Source organism: Bubalus kerabau, chromosome 1, assembly GCF_029407905.1.
Source record: "Bubalus kerabau isolate K-KA32 ecotype Philippines breed swamp buffalo chromosome 1, PCC_UOA_SB_1v2, whole genome shotgun sequence".
Taxonomy (NCBI): Eukaryota; Metazoa; Chordata; class Mammalia; order Artiodactyla; family Bovidae; genus Bubalus; species Bubalus kerabau.
Window position 1 is genome coordinate 227072674 of NC_073624.1, and position 18290 is coordinate 227090963.

At 43.2% G+C, this 18290-nt stretch overlaps 1 protein-coding gene and 1 non-coding gene across 26 annotated transcripts in view; both read right to left on the minus strand.

Moving 5' to 3' along the window:
• The window catches only part of PPP2R2B (protein phosphatase 2 regulatory subunit Bbeta), a 705283-nt gene that overhangs the window by 413862 nt on the left and 273131 nt on the right, over positions 1–18290 (minus strand). The gene's annotated exons all lie outside the window — the stretch shown is intronic.
• On the minus strand, positions 12067–12138 carry TRNAS-GGA (transfer RNA serine (anticodon GGA)). Its single transcript has one exon. It is a non-coding gene; the product is annotated as a tRNA-Ser (tRNA).

An 18290-nucleotide genomic window follows, 5' to 3' on the forward strand; every position in this document is an offset into this window, starting at 1 on the left:
AGGCCAGAGGCCCTCTTTAAATAATGCTGTGGTCGTTCATTATTGAACACTGCCACCTGGTGGATGGACAGGCCACATGCAGGCAAGGAAATCAGCAGAGGTTACGTCAGGTCACCTGGTCACCTAAGGAAGACACTCTTCTGTCCACGTCATCCACACTGGTTCCAGCTTTGTAATTTAGAGCTCTGGATATGGAGCGATACGGGGATCCCTGCTTTTGTAGACCCCCTTTATCTTCACGCAGTTGTCAAACTGACACAAAGACATGAAACTGTCTTATTTTGCTAAGGCTAGCTTTGGTCATGTGACCTGAGCCAAAGTGCAGCCTCCTCTGACACCTTGGACTAAAGTAACCCCACCCCCATCACTCATCTTACTCTTTTGTTTTCTATTTATTTCTGTTTCCCACCCCCACTTTTCTCCCCCACAACTTTGTAGTGGAAGTCTCCTGGATACAAGGCTGTATTCCTTCATTTATCCCTCATACCAAACACACAGAGACTGGCACAAAAGCGGTGCTCAGAAATTTTGTTGTCTATAGAATAGCAGAATAAAAAAAAAATAGCAATAATAAAGCTAATAGTCACAGTATTCCTGCTTATGGATATACATCTTTATTTGCCAGGCACAGATCAAAGCTCTGCACATAGATGGTCTCATTAAATCTATACAATCACCTTGCCGGGGGGTGAGTTCATGTCACCACTCACGTGGAATCAGAAATTTCTAGAGCCTACAAGTGACTTTCTCAGTTCAATAATCATAGCATCAGTAATCATAACATCTCTTTGACCAGCATTATAATATTGTATCTTATTTAATCCTCTCTCCTTTGTAAACTGTACTATCATTTTACCCATTTTACAGATTTGAAAGCTGAGTCTTACAGAAACAAAGTCATTTCCCCAAAGTTACTCAGGTCCCATTCAAAACCCAGATCTTGTCTAATTCTCAACGTTCTGCTCTTTTCACTGCAACACACTGCCTTCTGTTAAATATATGGATAAACAGGGCTTTTAATTTTGTCCTGGAAAGCCAGATCTGAGTTTTGGTTAAATGATGGAAAAAAGCCTTGCTGCCAAACTAAATCTCAAGCTTGCTTTTCCTGTAGCCAGGTCTTTCTTCATCCAAAGATATTCCTTGCATCTCCATTTCAAATATAATGACTAGATGAGATTTATTGAGATTTTATTATGGGTCAGGCAGGATTCAAATGATCTAATCCTTAAACAATCCTGCAAAATAGGGTTACAGTGATATTATTCCCATTTTACAAATGAGGAAATTGAGGTGCAGAGAGGTTAAATAACCTCCCTATTGTTACCCAGGTTCTAAGCCAGAACCCTGTCTTGAACCTAGGATCCACTCCTCTGCACCAGCGGTCTTTCTAGGGGGCCCATCCTGCTGCATTTACTCTGCTGCAGAGAACCTTAGGACATCTCCCTCAGTAGAGCACTACCTGGAATGCTTCAGCTCAGAAATTATGCTCAAGTCCTAATAGACCTAGGGGTGGGGCCCTGGTGTAGTACGGGGCGGGGGCCAGGGGGAGGGGGACAGGCCAGGGCACCCTGCAGCTCTCTTCCTCTTCCTGTTTCCAGACCTAGCCTACAGTTACTCTTCAATTAGTTTCCATCTGTAGGAGCAGCAATTCCCTAGGGGTACACAGGCCAAAAACAGAGACCGACTCAGCCAAAATCCAAAAATATCTTCACTGCAGCAAGCAAACAAACGATGGAGAGAAGGAAAATTTCCCCTGCAAGCCCTGGATATGTCTCAAAGACAGCCCACTCAGCTTATGTAAGTGGCCTTCACCACTAAGGAATGCAACCAAGGCCCGAATCTAGGACAACTCTGCCAATTACACGCTAATGAAAAGGTATTAGGGGGCACACCCACGGGCACTTTGGGAAACCTGAGCCTCAGCTTATTGAATTGTCGATCCTGGTTCACCAGACCAGGGCAAAGAGATTCAGGCAACACCCCAAGGATAGTGCCAAGACGGTCCATGGCTGTCAAGTCAGGCACCTTGAACCTTTCCTCCAAAGCAACAGATAGTCAGAAGGCTCAGGGAAATTGTAGGCCTCCTGATGTTTGTTCATTCATCTTTTTTATATATTCATACATTTTCAATAAATGTTTACTAAGCATCAAGTCAGTGTCTGTGTAACTAAGCAGGACCCTACAGGGCCTTCCTATAACAGAAACAGCCCCTGCCCACCCCCCAACCCACTGATGTCTTTCACCTGTCTTTTGTCTATAGACAAAATGTAGGCAAACAATAAATTTAATTAGAGAAGTGAGACAATGCAGAAGCAAAGGAAAGCATCCAAATAGGACAAAATAATAACAGTTTAGTCATTAAGTCAAGTCAAGGATCTTTAATTTCTCTTCAAGGGCTATAGATAATCTTCTGAGCCATGTCTGTGAGCTGAAACCCCCACCAGGTGGAAGAAGCTAACTATATGCTATTCACAGACATGTAGACCCCAGAAGATTGATGATGTTGACTCCTGATTACCTCATCACCAACTGATCAGAAAAATGTCCGTGAGCTGATCACACATCCCACAACCCCTCTTCCTCACCTTGTCCTTGAAAACCTTTCCCTGAAGGCCTTTTAAGCACTAGCTGTCCGGACTCCTTGCTTGGCACCCAGCAATAAATATTGCACTTTCCTTCACCATAACCCAGTGCCAGGAGATTGGTGTTACTGCATGTGGGGGAGAGCAGAACCAAGTGTGGTTTGGTAACAGTGCTGGGAACATCAGAGGGAGGTGGACATAGTGGTGAGTCTAGACAATCAACAGAACTAATAATTCAAGTTCTGGTTTGTAGCCCTTGCCACTTTCATGTGAAAATAAGTCCAAATTAGAATATTCTCTAACCCCTATACAAAAATAAACTCAAAATGGATTAAAGACCTAAATGTAAGACCAGATACTATAGAACTCTTAGGGGAAAATACGGGCAGAATACTCTGACATAATTCAGGGCGATATCTTTTTTAATCTACCTTCTAGAGTAATAAAAATAAAAATGAAAACAAACAAATGGGACCTAATTAAACTTAAAGGCTTTTGCACAGCAAAGGAAAGCATAAACAGAATGGAAAAGAACAACCTGTAGAATGGGAGAAATATTTGCAAACCAAGGGACTGACAGCAAATTAATCTGCAAAATAAACAAATGGCTCATGCAGCTCTATAGCCAAACTAAAAAACCTCAATCAAGAAATGGGCAGGTTTTAAATAGACATTTCTCCAAAGAAGACATACAGATAGCCAAAGAGCACATGGAAGAATGCCTGACATCCCTAATTGTTAGAGAAATGTGAATCAAAACTACAATGAGGTAATGTTGTTGTTTAGTCTCTAAGTTGTATCTGACTCTTTTGTGAACCCATGGACAGTAGCCCACCAGACTCCTCTGTCCATGGGATTTCCCAGGCAAGAATACTAGTGGGTTACCTCACACCAATCAGAACAGCCACCATCAAAACGACTAGGAACAAATGCTGAAGAGGGTGTGGAGAAAAGGGAATCCTCTTTCACTCTTGGTGGGAATACATGCCCATTAGTACAGCCACTATGGAGAACAGCTTGGAGGTTTCTTAAAAAACAAAGTACAGCTTCCATATGATCCCACAATCCTACTCCTGGGCATATATCCAGAGAAAACCATGATTTGAAAAGCATCACACACCCTAATATTCACTGCAGCATTATTTACAATAATCAACACACAGAAGCAACCTAGATGTTCACTGACAGAGAATGGATAAAGAAGATGTGGTACATATATACAATGGAATATTACTCAGCCATTAAAATGAATGAAATAATGTAGACTGTCATACTAAGTGAAATAAATCAGACACAGAAGGATACATATCATATGATAGCACTTATATGCAGAGCCTAAAAAAATGATACAAATGAGCTTATCTGCAAAATAGAAACAGATTCACCAAACTCATTTATTAGAGAATGAACCTTATGGTTATCAGGGGGAAAGGATGGGGCTGGCCAAGGATACACTGGGAGTTTGGGATTGACATAATACACAGTGCTATATTTAAAACAGATAACCAACAAGGATCTACTGTGTAACACAGAGAACTCTACTCAATATTCTGTAATAACCTAAATGGGAAAAGAATTTGAAAAAGAATAGATATGTATGTATAACTGAATTACTTTGCTGTACACCTGTACATTTTGAATTATTTGTGTGGTATAGCACAGCAAACTCTGCTAAATAGTCTGTAATAACCTAGAAAGGGAAAAACCTGAAAAAGAATAGATGTAATGTACATAACTAAATCAGTTTGCTATATACCTGAAACTAACATGATATTGTAAATCAACTATACTCCAATATAAAATTTTTTAAAAATACTGCTCTAACAGACTCACGGAGAGCAAAGTAGTGATTACCAGTTGGGGGGAATGGAATTTAGGAGTGAGGGAGTGGAAGGTACAAATTTTTAGATGTATGAAAGACTCAAGAATGTATCATACAATATGGAAATATAGCCAATATTTTGCAATAGCTTTAAATGGAAAGTAACCTTTTAAAAACTGTATTAAAATAAAATTAGGAAAAAAAGAAGTGACAAGGTGAGTTGAGGAAAAACAAGCAAAGATAGCAAAATACTTTATGAGAAGTACAGGTACGGTAGGAGCATCTGGAAGGCAAAACCAGTTGAGAATTGGGTTTGGGAGATGCTTTCTGAGACAAAGTCATCTAATCTGAGGCCTAATGGAAAGCAAGCATTAGCTGTGCAAAGAGTGGGTTCCAGTTAGAGGAAGCAACCTGTGCAAAGGTCTTGAGTGAAACCAGACAACAGATCCCTTTAGAAATATACAGTAGTTCATTATGGCTGGCATCAAGTGTCAGTGACATGAAATAAGATTGGGGGAAAGAATGAATATAGAGACAGGATGTATAACCATATAAAAAGAGCTTGTTCTAAGATTAGTGGGAACTCACTGACAGCTTACATAGACTCTTGAGAGTCCCTTGGACAGCAAGGAGGTCAAACCAGTCAATCCTAAAGGAAATCAACCCTGAATATAATTGGAAGGACTGATGCTGAAGCTGAAGCTCCAATACCCTGGCCATCTGATGCGAAGAACTGACTCACTGGAAAAGACCCTGATGCTGGAGGGCAGGAGGAGGAGGGAACAGAGGGTGAGATAGTTGGATAACACCACCAACTCAATGGACATGAGTTTGAGCAAACTCCAAGAGATAGTGAAGGACAGGGAAGCCCGGCATGTTGTAGTTCATGGTGTCGCAAAGAGTTGGACACAACTTAGTGACTGAATGACAACAGCATAGACAAGGATACCTTGATTAGATTTCTCATTGGGAAGATCATTCTGCCTGAAGCGTGGGAAAGAGATAGGATGGAGGGAAGCCCAGAAGATGCTGCCACAATCTGAGAGAGAGGTGAAGGTTGCCTACATGGCAATGGGGATGGAGAAGAAGTTTGTACCTGTTGGACAAAGTGATTAACTGCTTCTGTGTGTGTGTGTGACATGGTGGTTGGGGTGTTGTCAAGCAAAGTGAAGTCAAGAATGAGGTGTCTCACCAGAGCAAACCAGGAGATGACTGGAATTAGAAGAAAATGAAGGGAAAGCAGATCGTTGGCTTGAGTGCTAATGAGTTCAGTTTTAGATAGGTTGTACGTGTGTGATGTCCAAGAGGGGATATCCAGAAAGCCTGAGGCCTGAAGCTCAGGACACAGGTCAGGGCTGAAAAATAAATCTGGGAGTCATCAGCAAACAGATTATAACCAACACCCTGTGTGTGGAGATGATCCAGGGACAAGTCAGCATAACTAGAGTTGATAAGTCATTTACTCTGCCAGCACCCACTGTATCCACATCCACTCTTAATCATTACAACCACTCTCTTAGGTATCATCCCCATTTTGTGGATGAAAAAACCAAGGCCAGGAGTGGTTGTCCAGTAAGAAGCAGAGTCCAGATTCACAACAGGTCCATCTGCATCACAGCCTACACCCTGAACTGTAACACAGCTGGTTCTGTGTCAAAACAGACTAAGGAGAGAAGAGGAGGATGACAAGCTGGGGAAATCACCATGTAAGTGACAGGAGGAGGAAATTTCAAAGGAGACTGTTAGGTAGGGCGTGGAGATGGGGGGCTTATCACTAACAACGTCAACTTCTTAAAAACGTTCTCACCACAAACAAGGTGGCTGAAGTTGCCCCTTTAAAATTTAGGCTCACACTGCATTTACTAACATACTTTTCTGATCATAAAAGTAATGCTTTATCCTTGTAGAAGGTTTAGAAAATACAAAGGATACAGAGAAGAAAATAAAAATCGCCCCTATTCTACTACCTAGCAATAATTGCTGGAACTGTTCAGCACACATTCCTTCAGACAGTTTCTACACATATAAAAACAAATGGATATTTCTTGAAAATATTTTTAACATTTTATTTTGAAGGCATGTTTTATTGTTTCTAACATGCACATTGAAAATTGTATATTTATTGCTTCTAAAGATGTACATCTTGAAATCAGGATTTCTCTTATAATCAGTGGGGTTTTAGGTTTTACAGGTAAATGGCAGCTTTTTGTTCTTAGCTGTACTTGCGAGAATGCTGAATTTTCCAATTGATGGCATCTTAGATAGGGGAAATATGGTAGGTAATATACCTACATCTTTCAAAATTCAAAATATACTAAAAAGTGTCCAGGTGTCCAGGAAGAGATCTCTTTCAGTTCTGGCTACTCCAGTATTCTTTTCTGGAAGCAGGTGTTTTCTAGTTCCCTGTCTACTCTTTGAGATTTTTTTTTAATGTACATAGGGAACATTTCATGCAAAGACGGACTCAATAAAGGACAGAAATGGTATGGACCTAACAGAAGCAGAAGATATTAAGAAGAGGTGGCAAGAATACACAGAACTATACAAAAAAGATCCTCATGACCCAGATAATCACGATGGTGTGATCACTCACCTAGAGCCAGACATCCTGGAATGGGAAGTCAAGTGGGCCTTAGGAAGCATCACTATGAACAAAGCTAGTGGAGGTGATGGAATTCCAGTTGAGCTATTTCAAATCCTGAAAGATGATGCTGTGAAAGTGCTGCACTCAATATGCCAGCAAATTTGGAAAATGCAGCAATGGTCACAGGACTGGAAAAGGTCGATTTTCATTCCAATCCCAAAGAAAGGCAATGCCAAAGAATTCTCAAACTACAGCACAATTACACTCATCTCACATGCTAGTAAAGTAATGCTTAAAATTCTCCAAGCCAGGCTTCAACAATACGTGAACCGTGACCTTCCAGATGTTCAAGCTGGTTTTGAAAAGGCAGAGGAACCAGAGATCAAATTGCCAACATCCATAGGGTAATTGAAAAAGCAAGAGAGTTCCAGAAAAACATCTACTTTTGCTTTATTGACTATGCCAAAGCCTTTGACTGTGTGGATCACAACAAACTGTGGGAAATTCTTCAAGAGATGGGAATACCAGACCACCTGACCTGCCTCTTGAGAAATCTGTATGCAGGTCAGGAAGCAACAGTTAGAACCGTACATGGAATGACAGACGGGTTCCAAATAGGAAAAGGAGTACGTCACGGCTGTATATTGTCACCCTGCTTATCTAACTTATATGCAGAGAACATCATGAGAAACGCTGGGCTGGAGGAAGCACAAGCTGGAATCAAGATTGCCGGGAGAAATATCAATCACCTCAGATATGCAGATGATGCCACCCTTATGGCAGAAAGTGAAGAGGAACTGAAGATCCTCTTGATGAAAGTGAGAGAGGAGAGTGGAAAAGTTGGCTTAAAGCTCAACATTCAGAAGACTGGGGCCGCAGGAGTTGGACATGCCTAAAGTAACAGTGCACACACATACTGCTGTTAGTAAAACTCAAGGTTTTATTTGGATTTCACCACTTTTTCTACTGAAGTCCCTTTTCCCCATAATTCCATCCAGGAGGACATATTGCATTAGGCATCATGCCTCTCTCTTCTGATCTCTGACAGTGACTCAATCTTACCTCGTTTTTCTTCATGACTTTGACAATTTTGAGGAACTAGTTGGTATTTTGTAGACTATCCCTTAATTCAGGTTTGTCTGATATTTTTTCTTAGAGGATTTTTTCTTATAGGTTAATAATCCTTTTTTACTAATAGGATAATAATCTTACATCTAGTTTTGGTATTGTCTGTCAGATCTCTGCACTATAATGTTACTTTGTTTTTTCTATACTCTAGTCTTTGGATTTGAGTCACTAAGTCAAGTCCAAACATAAGAGAGAAACCTTAGTGAAATTGTAGTTATCATTTGCCTTATGAGAGTGAGCATCTGTTCATGTGTAAGAACCTACCTGTGTTTTCTGAAACTATGTTATTATTTTGCCCAGTTTTCTGTGGAGTTCTTTTTGACATCAATTTATATGAGAAATGAGCACTTTTTCTGTAATGCAAAGTAAACATTTTCTCCCAGTTCACCATTTCTTATAGTTTTTGTTGTGTTTACTGCAATAGGGACTTGGATCATTTCTATCATCTGTTTATTTGGACTATTTAATACAATTTAGATAGATTAAGCCTGAAGTTCTGTCAGAAGGGGAAGTGAGAGGGGTGCAGCTTTGTGACTGTCATCTGGGGGTAAAAGTCCAGCTTTGTCACTTGCCTACATCGACAGCTGAGAGGGGAGACTCGAGGAGTAGGGGCGGGAAGGGGAGGTTCTGACTCCTTAGCAGGCCTCGCTAATACCTCCCTGGATGACAGGCGTAGGAATTCTTTGTTACTGCTTTCCTTCAGTGATGTCAGTTTGGGGTGGAGGGAGGGTCTGGCCTTGTTTCTGGTGGGTGGTGGTGGAAGTCCCGACTCTTTGCTGGGCATCCTATGAGACACTTCTAGTCAGGGAGGAGGAGGGATGTTTCATCACTGCCAGGGAGAGGTGGACTCCCAGGTGCCTCATGGGGGCCTCACTGGTCCTATAGTGCCAGGGGGCTCATTACCACCTGGTGAGATGAAAGTTCTGGATTCCCATTTGGACTTCTCTGACCTCACCTGCATGGAGATGTTGCACTTCTTCCTTACAGACTCTTAAAGGTGGGAGTCTAGGCTCTCATTCAACCTTTGCTGGCATGTGTTCTATGATAGATGATGTTACTTCGTGGTAAGGCCACAAAAACCTATGGTAGCTCTGCCTATACTGAACTCTTCAATTTTCTCTTCTTATGATGGAATATCTAATAAGGATTACATGGAGAGCGGGATTTAGTACCGGAGCTGAATTCTAAGTTGCCACTGTCTCATCCTGAGCAGCAGTTTAGCTTCTCTGAGCCTCAGTGTCCTGATTTGCAAAATGGTGATAACAACAATTACATTATAGCACTATTTGGAGTCTTTAGGTTGGTAATAAAGGTGCAATTTCTAGTTCCTAGCAGGGTTAAAAAATGACCCCTACTCTCGTCACTGTTCCCATCAACGTCTTTGTCAACTCTCATTGTCACTTTAACTGAAAATATCCACAGTTTTAGGTGAATGTGAGACACATAGAAACCAAATTCTGGCTCCCTCTGTGAGAACGCTGGAATGGTTTGTAGCCAGTTTCTATGGATTCGAGAGAGTTACAATTTAAGCCAGAAGGCAGGAACAGGCCCCAGAGCTGTGTGTGACCTGCAGGAAATTACCTCTCATTAATGCACTGTGTTTTCCCTCTGGGTATGGACCCACTTCAGGAATAACTAGTGCCGATTTGGGGTTCTTGAGGTCAAGATAGGCAATCAGAAAATCTTTTTCCAGACATTTAACTCTTCCTCTGCTGTGCCCCAGCTCCTTAGATGGGCATGGAACAAGGCACAACACAGTTCAAGCAGGCTCTTCATGCACCTTGCATCCCTGGAGCCATGCAACAACCTGGTGAGGGAGGGTGGGCATTTTTCAGAGGAGGCAGGGCGGGGCGGCGGGGGGGACAAGGGTGAAGGCTCAGGGAAATAATAACTTGCTTAATAAACCAAATAAGCAGCTGAGACAGGAGCCACCTACTTAGTAAGGACCATCTTAGTTTGGGTTCCTCTGGAAGCTGACCCCGAGCCAAGGATCTGATTGTGAGTGGTTTAATTGGGAGGGGAGCCCAGGAAACATCAGGAAGGGAGTGAGAAGGGAAGGGAAGGCAGCCAATAAAGAATGCTTTTTCAAGCAGTTTAGTGCTGAGGTCACCGGAGTGCAATCCTGCTGTAGGGCGTACCCCTCAGAGCTCTCCCACCTGAGAAGCAAGAGAAATGCTGTAGTATTTATCCCTTGACCCTCACAGTCCTTGGCGGCAGCTGCTCCTGGGGGCGTTCATTGCCTGACATCTGTAGCTCTCTTTTAGCAGGGCCTCCTCTGCCCATACATCAGGTGTGGATGCTTGGCAGGCAGGCAAGCACACACAGCAATGTTGAATGGTAAGGCTATGTGTAGGGCATTTCCTTCAAGACGTTACATACCCAGCACTGTACCAACTGCAAGAGATGCAGTAATGGTCAAGACAGACATAATGCTTGTTCTTGTGGATTTCATTACTTAGTGGGAAAGATCAACAAGTAAATATATAATTTAATAAATAGTTAATAGATAATTTAGTAACTAGACACCCACACAATACAAAGTCATAAGGGCTGTGTTGATGGATGTGGTGATGCTTGGGAACATATAGGAGGGGCCTCCATTTCAAGATTAGGAGGACCAGGGGAGAATTCCCAGAGGCAATGATGCCTCAGTGATTTAAGTTACCATACTCTCTTATGTCTGAGGTTTCCACAATCCTGTTCCCTCTGCACAGAACTTATTATCTGTCTCCTGCTGGCTTCTCCTACACACTCTTCCCATCCCCACTTATGTGTCACTTCTTCAGACAGGCCTTTCTGAATCTTCACACTAGGTTCTACTTCTCATCAGTATGCTTCCATGGTGATCAGTATTTGTATTATCTCTAAATAGGAGGAATGCATGCCTTTTATGTTATTGAATCCCCAGTACTTGGCCCTGTTTTTAACACATAGTAATGTCATCATTATCCATGGAATTAAGGAATAGATGATCCTCCATAGAAAAAGCCACATACTCTGCTAAGGCTGGGACCGCAAGGAAGCAGGCATTGTAAGTGTGGATATAATGAGTGATGGGTTCAGTACTCTGAAAAAGGATTTTTTAAGGCAGAATGTGTTGAATTCAGAGATAATGCAGGCACTTCTCAGTTTGCTGAGGCAAATGGTGGCCCTCTGCCAAGAAGTGGAAAGGAAATAAAGGATGTCTCTGGTGTCCACCCACCTGCCTTTCCACAAGTTCAACTGCCCATTTCCTGAGTAGCTACTACATGTCCAGGATCATCTTCTGGGGACTCAGAGAAAAATACTAATGCAGTGTCCATTCTAGTGAGCAAGACTGTGAGCTCCACAAGACTGGAAGAGAAAGCACACTCAAGATGATAGATATAAGGTCAGACTAGGGAGATGTTGGGATCATGAGCATAACCCAGGATAGGCAGGGGCACCAGAGGGCAAGATTCCCTCCTCTGGAGTTTTGAGACACAGCACGAATAATCTGTTATTGTTGGATGGAGAGAACAATCCTATGCTCATAAAGTCAGCAGTATTTTTTGTGAAATATACGTCATGTTTCAGTCTGCTCTGGAGACCCGATTCAAATCTCAGCCCTGTCATCATGATAAAAATGAAAACCCATAAGGACAATTTTGGTTAAGTGTTGAGCAGGAGTCATCAAAATCCTGGGAACAGGGTAAACAAACTCTCCTACTTTCAGCTATTTTCAGGACCTAGGATAGTAGGATAGTAGGATTTCTTAAGGAAATCCTCACACTGGATAGAGCTCAGCTAGGCCCATGAGAGATTTGCAAACAAAAATGCTACCAGATCATCGTAGAGGGAGAAAGCGAAGTCACTCAGTCGTGTCTGACTCTTTGAGACCCCATGGACTGTAGCCTACCAGGCTCCTCCCTCCATGGGATTCTCCAGGCCAAAATACTGGAGTGGGTTGCCATTTCCTTCTCCAGGGGACCTTCCCAACCCAGGGATCGAACCCAGGTCTCCCGCATTCCAGGCAGACGCTTTAACCACTGAGCCACCAGGGAAGCCAGATCTAATTGGTAGACTGGGGAAACCTTCTCAGAGGAGAGTTTGAGCATGACCTTAAATGAGGAGGAGCATTTGGGCTGTAGGAAGACACAGTTGCAGGAATTAACTTAAGCACAAACAGAGTGTGGAAGTATAGAGTATGTTCAGGGAGCTCTAGGTCATATAGTGTGACTGGGACAGAGTTTACATGAAGAGTATGTATGGACACCAGAGTGAAAATGAGATTGAGTTCAGAGAATGCAACAACTTGAGTGCTATACTAAGAAAATGGATTGATACCTGTTGGCTTCAGGAAGCTACTGAAGACCCCCCAAGTGGTAGCAAGGTTTGCTCGAAGAGAGCTCTGATGACTGTATAGAAGGGTGATTTCAGGACTAGAATAAAGATGAATTAGGAGGCTCAGTGTTGGCTTAAAACTTGACATTCAAAAAGCTAATGGCATCTGGTCCCATCACTTCATGGCAAATAGATGGGGGAAAAGTGGAAACACTGACAGATTTTCTTTTCTAGGGCTCCGAAATCACTGCAGATGGTGGCTGCAGCCATTAAATTAAAAGACAATTGCTTCTTGGAAGGAAAGCTGTGACAAAACTAGACAGTGGAAAAGCACTTTTTCACATTGTGAAAAAGGTCTGTCTAGTCAAAGCTATGGTTTTTCCAGTAGTCATGTACAGATGTGAGAGTTGGACCATGAAGAAAGCTGAGCACTGAAGAACTGATGCTTTCAAATTGTGGTACTGGAGAAGACTCTGGAGAGTCCCTTGGACACCAAGGAGGTCAAACAAGTCAATCCTAAAGGAAATCAACTGTGGATAGTCATTGGAAGGACTGATGCTGAAGATGACGCTCCAATACTTTGGCCACCTGATGCCAAGAATCGACTTATTGGAAAAGACCCTGATGCTGGGAATGATTGAAGGCAAAAGGAGAAGAAGACAACAGAGGATGAGATGGTTGGATGGCATCACTGATGCAATGGATGTGAGGAGTTTGAGCAAACTCTAGGAGAGAGTGAAGGACAGGGAAGCCTGGCATGCTGCAGTCCATGGGGTCACAGAGAGTCAGACATGACTTAGCAATTGAACAGCAATGACAGAGGAGGCTCTAGGGACACAGAGGGCCTGGACTCAAGCAGTAGGAGAGGTAATGAAAAGGAGGAGACTGCTGGTAAGACATTGTAACTCATGAGGATGTTGAAAACCAAGTCCACATTGACCCACGTTTCCAGTTTGGAGCCCGTATGATGGTATCATTAAGAGAGAGGAAACTCAGGTAAGCTGCACTCTCCACCCCACCCCACTTCCTCCTCCCCTCACTCTACTTTCCCAGAAGCCTTCATGCTCCTAGATCCTCCTAGGTCCCCCAACTTGCTCCCCATCCAAGCCTGCCCTCTTTTGGCAGAAACAACTCCCACCCCACCCACCACCCCCAGCCTGGCTTTCCACAGCCTGGCTTTGGGACTTTAGGAAAAATAACCTCTTTGAACTTCCACTTCACCTTTTAAAATTGGAAGTCTGAAACCCAGGATTGAATCCACCTCCAAAGCTCTACATTTTTCCAATTTACATCCTCCACCAGGACCAAACATACTCAGGGGTTAAGCTTTCAGGGCATCTTCATGGTCTTGCTAGATATTGGTAGTTACGCAAGGCACAGGGCCTCACCAAGAAACTCAGTACTAATAGCAGGATTTCAAGCAGCAGCCAGAGAGGCAGATCTGGAAAGGAAGGAGTGAACTTGTTTCCAGAGGCGCTTTTCTGATTCTCAGATCCTTTCCTGGAGCTACTCCCTATTCTGGTTCCTGGTGAAAGCACTTGTGTTGACCAGCAGCACCGCAGATGACTCAGCAAAGTGAGGGCATCAACCACCGTCTGCTCAAGGCATCCAGCTCTGCAGATGTGCCATGGGGCATAAGACTGAGCAAGCTGGACACCAGCACACAGGTGGCCTTGCACCTGGGCTTCACACACCCTGATCTCTCCATTTCCAGGACCCTTTTGAATTAAAACGAGGCTCTCCTTGGGTAGATCCTGGAGCTGGAGTACCAGCATGCATGCATGTTAAGTGGCTTCAGTGATGCCCAACTCTCTGCGACCTCGTGGACTGTAGCCTGACAGGCTCCTCTGTTCGTGGGATTCTCCAGGCAAGAATACTGGAGTGGGTTGCCATGCCCTCTTCCAGGGGATCTTTCTGACCAAGGATCGAACTCAGGTCTCTTAAGTCTCCTGCATTGTCAGACAGGTCCTTTGCCACTAGCGCCACCTGGGAAGCCCAGGAGCACCAGCTTCACCTAGAAGCTCATTAGAAATGCCAATTCTTGGGCTCTTCCCAACCTACAGAACAGAAACTGTGGGGTGGGCCCAGCTAGCCTTGATGTGACAAGCCTGCAGGAGATTCTGGCACCTGCCAATGTTGGAGAACAGATGAATTGAAAGATGGAGAGAAAGAAGAAAAAGGCATCACTATGCCTTGCTGCATTATTGTGAGCTAAAGGCAGACCCAGTAATATACGGTGGTAAAAATTTAGAATGGCTAGAATTTAATTTTTGTGAATTAAGTAGACGCTTTAGCGAAACCTAGCAACATCTCTATGGACAAAGAAAATTACCCAGGAGGCTTAAGTCTAAAAAATTCAGGTAATTAAGGCAAGTAAGTGCTGAGTTTTTATTTCCATCATCTAAATGTGTGGGTTTCAAGACCTACTCTTTTTCTTTTTTAAAAGCTCTATAACCTTTGATTTAAATGCAATCTAAATACAAACCCCAAATATAAAAAGATAATTGGGTTGTACTCTAGGGAAGGGGGGAGGGATACAGATCTCTGTCTCCTGCCACGGCCTCCCAGCCACGCCCCTGTTCCTCCCCTCCTCCCTTGGCCCTCAGGGCTCCAGGCAAGGCCCATTACTGCAGAAAATAGGTTTAATTCCCCCTTCATATTGCATACCCGATTCAAAGGCCTCAGGGAAATTCTATCATATTCCTAGGACAGGCATTTTAATTAATACAAAAAGAAAATTTGTTTTTGTTGTGATTCTGTTTTTCCCTAAAGACCCAGGACAGAGAAAGGGGAGGGGATCTTCATGGCAGAGAGGCCCTTACAGGATCGAGGTGAGTGACACGAAAATGCAAGTGTTCGCGTTGCCTTTGCACTTCGCATCTCTGACACTGAGCCACCTGTCTAGGGATGTGTTCTCGGTAAACACCAGGCATTGAACCCAGCAATCTGGGCAGCCTGTTAAACTGCCAACTGAGGAAGTGGGAGTGACTCAGCCTTTATGCCTATCACTGTGCTTTGCTTAGGCAGCTGCACTGGCCTAGGCCAGGTTTGTTTTTTTTTTTTCCCTGAAAATAAAAGCCCACCTGGATTTGCCTGCCCATTTGCAGCCTTCTAGAAAACCAGAAACCTGAATGCAGCAGCTGTTCAGTCTCCTCATAACTACGTGTGAGTCAAGACTTCTTGTCACAGAAATGTCAGCCAGATGGGCTTGTGGGCACCTTCTAGCACAGTGGTTTGGGAACTATTTTTTCTTTTAGAATGAAACTTTGTCTTCAAAATAAATGTTACCCAGAAATAGATAAAAAGAGAGTCCATTCCAGTTGCTCCTTCTGTCTTTCCCATTCTCTACCCCCATCACCCTCTGACCCTGAAAGACACAACAAAGCCTAGTTAGAAGCCCCCTGACACTTTGCAGAAAAAGACTGATGTCAAGAAGTCAAAGGCCTTTTCACAGGTAACAGGGCTTGAAAGGCTCAGCACCTAGATTAAAAATTAGTCTCTGGTTCTGAGACCTTGCCTATGCAATTCATTGAGCCCATGAAATGACTCATTGTGGGCTGCCATAGTTGCTAGGTGCTCACCCATTCATTCTATAAGCAAATATTTATTGAGCACCTGATGTGTTCCCAGGACTACCTAGCTGCTGTGGACTCAGCGGTACACCAAAGAAGACGAGGTCCCTGTCCTCACAAATTCTATTGCAGGGTAAATATGTGATTCAAATGGCCACATGAATAAACATAAAATTGCAACTGTTATTTATGTTATGAATAAGAAGCAGCGGGTGCTCTAAGAACTGATGACAGGGCTTGTCCCAGGTGAATATCAGCCCCCCTCTCCTGTTCTTTAGGGAAAACCATAATTACAAAAATTATGACAGGAGGATTTTCCCTCCTCAGAGAAATCAAGATGGTTTCCCTGACATGTAAAACCACAGTTGAAATCTAAATGTTCAGTGGTTCACAAGGCAAATAAGATGGGAAAGAGCATTCCTGGCAGAGGGAACAGCATGTAGCAAGAGTATGGCAAACTTCTAGGCAAGAATGGATGAGGTGGGCTGGCTGAGCGCCCCCAGGACTGTGGCAGATGAGTTCAGAAGGCTCTCTTATCCTGAGAGCAAGGAAAGGCCATGAGAAATTTTAAAGTTGGGGAGCGAGCAACTTATGCAGTCAGACTATTGTTTTAAAATGATTTTTGTGCTTCCAGGGTGAAGCACAGATTGAAGAAGTGCCTGAGGGCAGGCAGAAAGTACTCTTCGGAGGGCAGAGACGATGATGGCTTGTTCCAGAATTATGGCGACTGGGACGGAGAAGTGGATGAACTGAGGAGCAAGAAGTGCATTAATGTGGACAGGATTCTGGAGTGGAGGTGTGTAGCGGATGACGACAAGGAAGATGGTGAGGATGATGTCCACTGTGTGACTAGTGAACAGACAGTAAACATCATCTTAGACCAGACTTGGCTCCTCTCACATTTGCCAACCCAGTGGTTCTCAAGCCTGGATGTACATTACAGTCACGTAGAAAAAAATGCTAGTATTCAAGCCCTATCCCCAGACATTCTGGCTGACTTGGTTGAGTGAGGTCTGAGGTATTTTCCCAAGCTCCTAGGCTGCTTCTAATTTGCCACCATGGTTAACAACCACTACTCTAAACCATCTCCCAGAGGGCCTTACGTGGCTCCTTTTCTATCTGATTCTGTGTCGTCATCAACAGAGAATGCTATGATCTTCAGCTGCAAATTGATTTGCCTACTAAAAAGAAACATACAGAAATCCTGGCAAATAAGATAGAACAGATTAAGAAGTGACCAAACATACCCAATCAAGGGAAGGGGGAAGCGACACAGTAGGCTAGAAAGGGCCCTAAACTTGAGAAGTCACAAGCTCTGCCTCTAACAGGCAACTTTCTCCAACCTGTCCAATGAAGCCATTGGAATAGACCAGTGGTTCTCAAACTTGAACTCGCATCAGCGTCATCTGGGGGCCTGGTTCAAACATGGATTGCTGTTCCTGCACTCAAGAGTGTGTGACTGAATAGGCCTAGGGTGGCACCTGGGGATGTGAATTACTAACATCCTCCCAGGTGATACTCATACTGCTTCAGGAGCCGGGCTGAGATGCCATTAACAGAGAAAGAACTCCAGAAGGATCCATTGTTTATTGTGGACAGAGATCCTATCTTTATTTAAATTTTGATATTTTATTCATATGTTTTTGCATTATTTTGATTTTTAAAAAAATATTTTATTAAAACATAATTCATTTGATTACTGAGTGTTTTTGAAGCCCTATGACATTTTGGACCTAAAGGTGAATTCACTTGACTCTAATCCCACCAGTCCAAGGGCCACTGGCAGATAATCACTGAGCTCTATGACTTCAAAGACCCTTCTAGCTCTAACATTTCCTTAAACAGAGAGGCAAGAGGGGTGGTGCTAAAGAGAAGGCATTCTGGAGCCAAGCTGCTATGTTCAAGTGCTCTGCCATTTACAAGCTGTGTAACGTTAGGGAAATTGCTAAACCTCTCTGGGCCTTTGTTTTTCCTTAGCCATGAAATCACGATAATAATACTGATCATATAGGTTTATAGTAACTGACTGAGGTAACACACATAAAGCAGAGAGTGTGGGCTGAATACTGTAAGCTGTCAGTGTCATCAGCAAATACCTCTTGTTTCTGTCATCTCTGAAGGTTCCCTTCTGATTAGGTTTACCCTGACTTCTTTGAGACCTGAGAATAAACCTTCCCCACCCCCTCCCCCAAGGCTTCATATAGTTTATCAAAACATATAACTTGTTCATGATTTTCCACTTTGTCCCTTGTGGATTTGCATTACCTTTATTCCAAAGATGCAGTGTGTAAGGTTAGAAA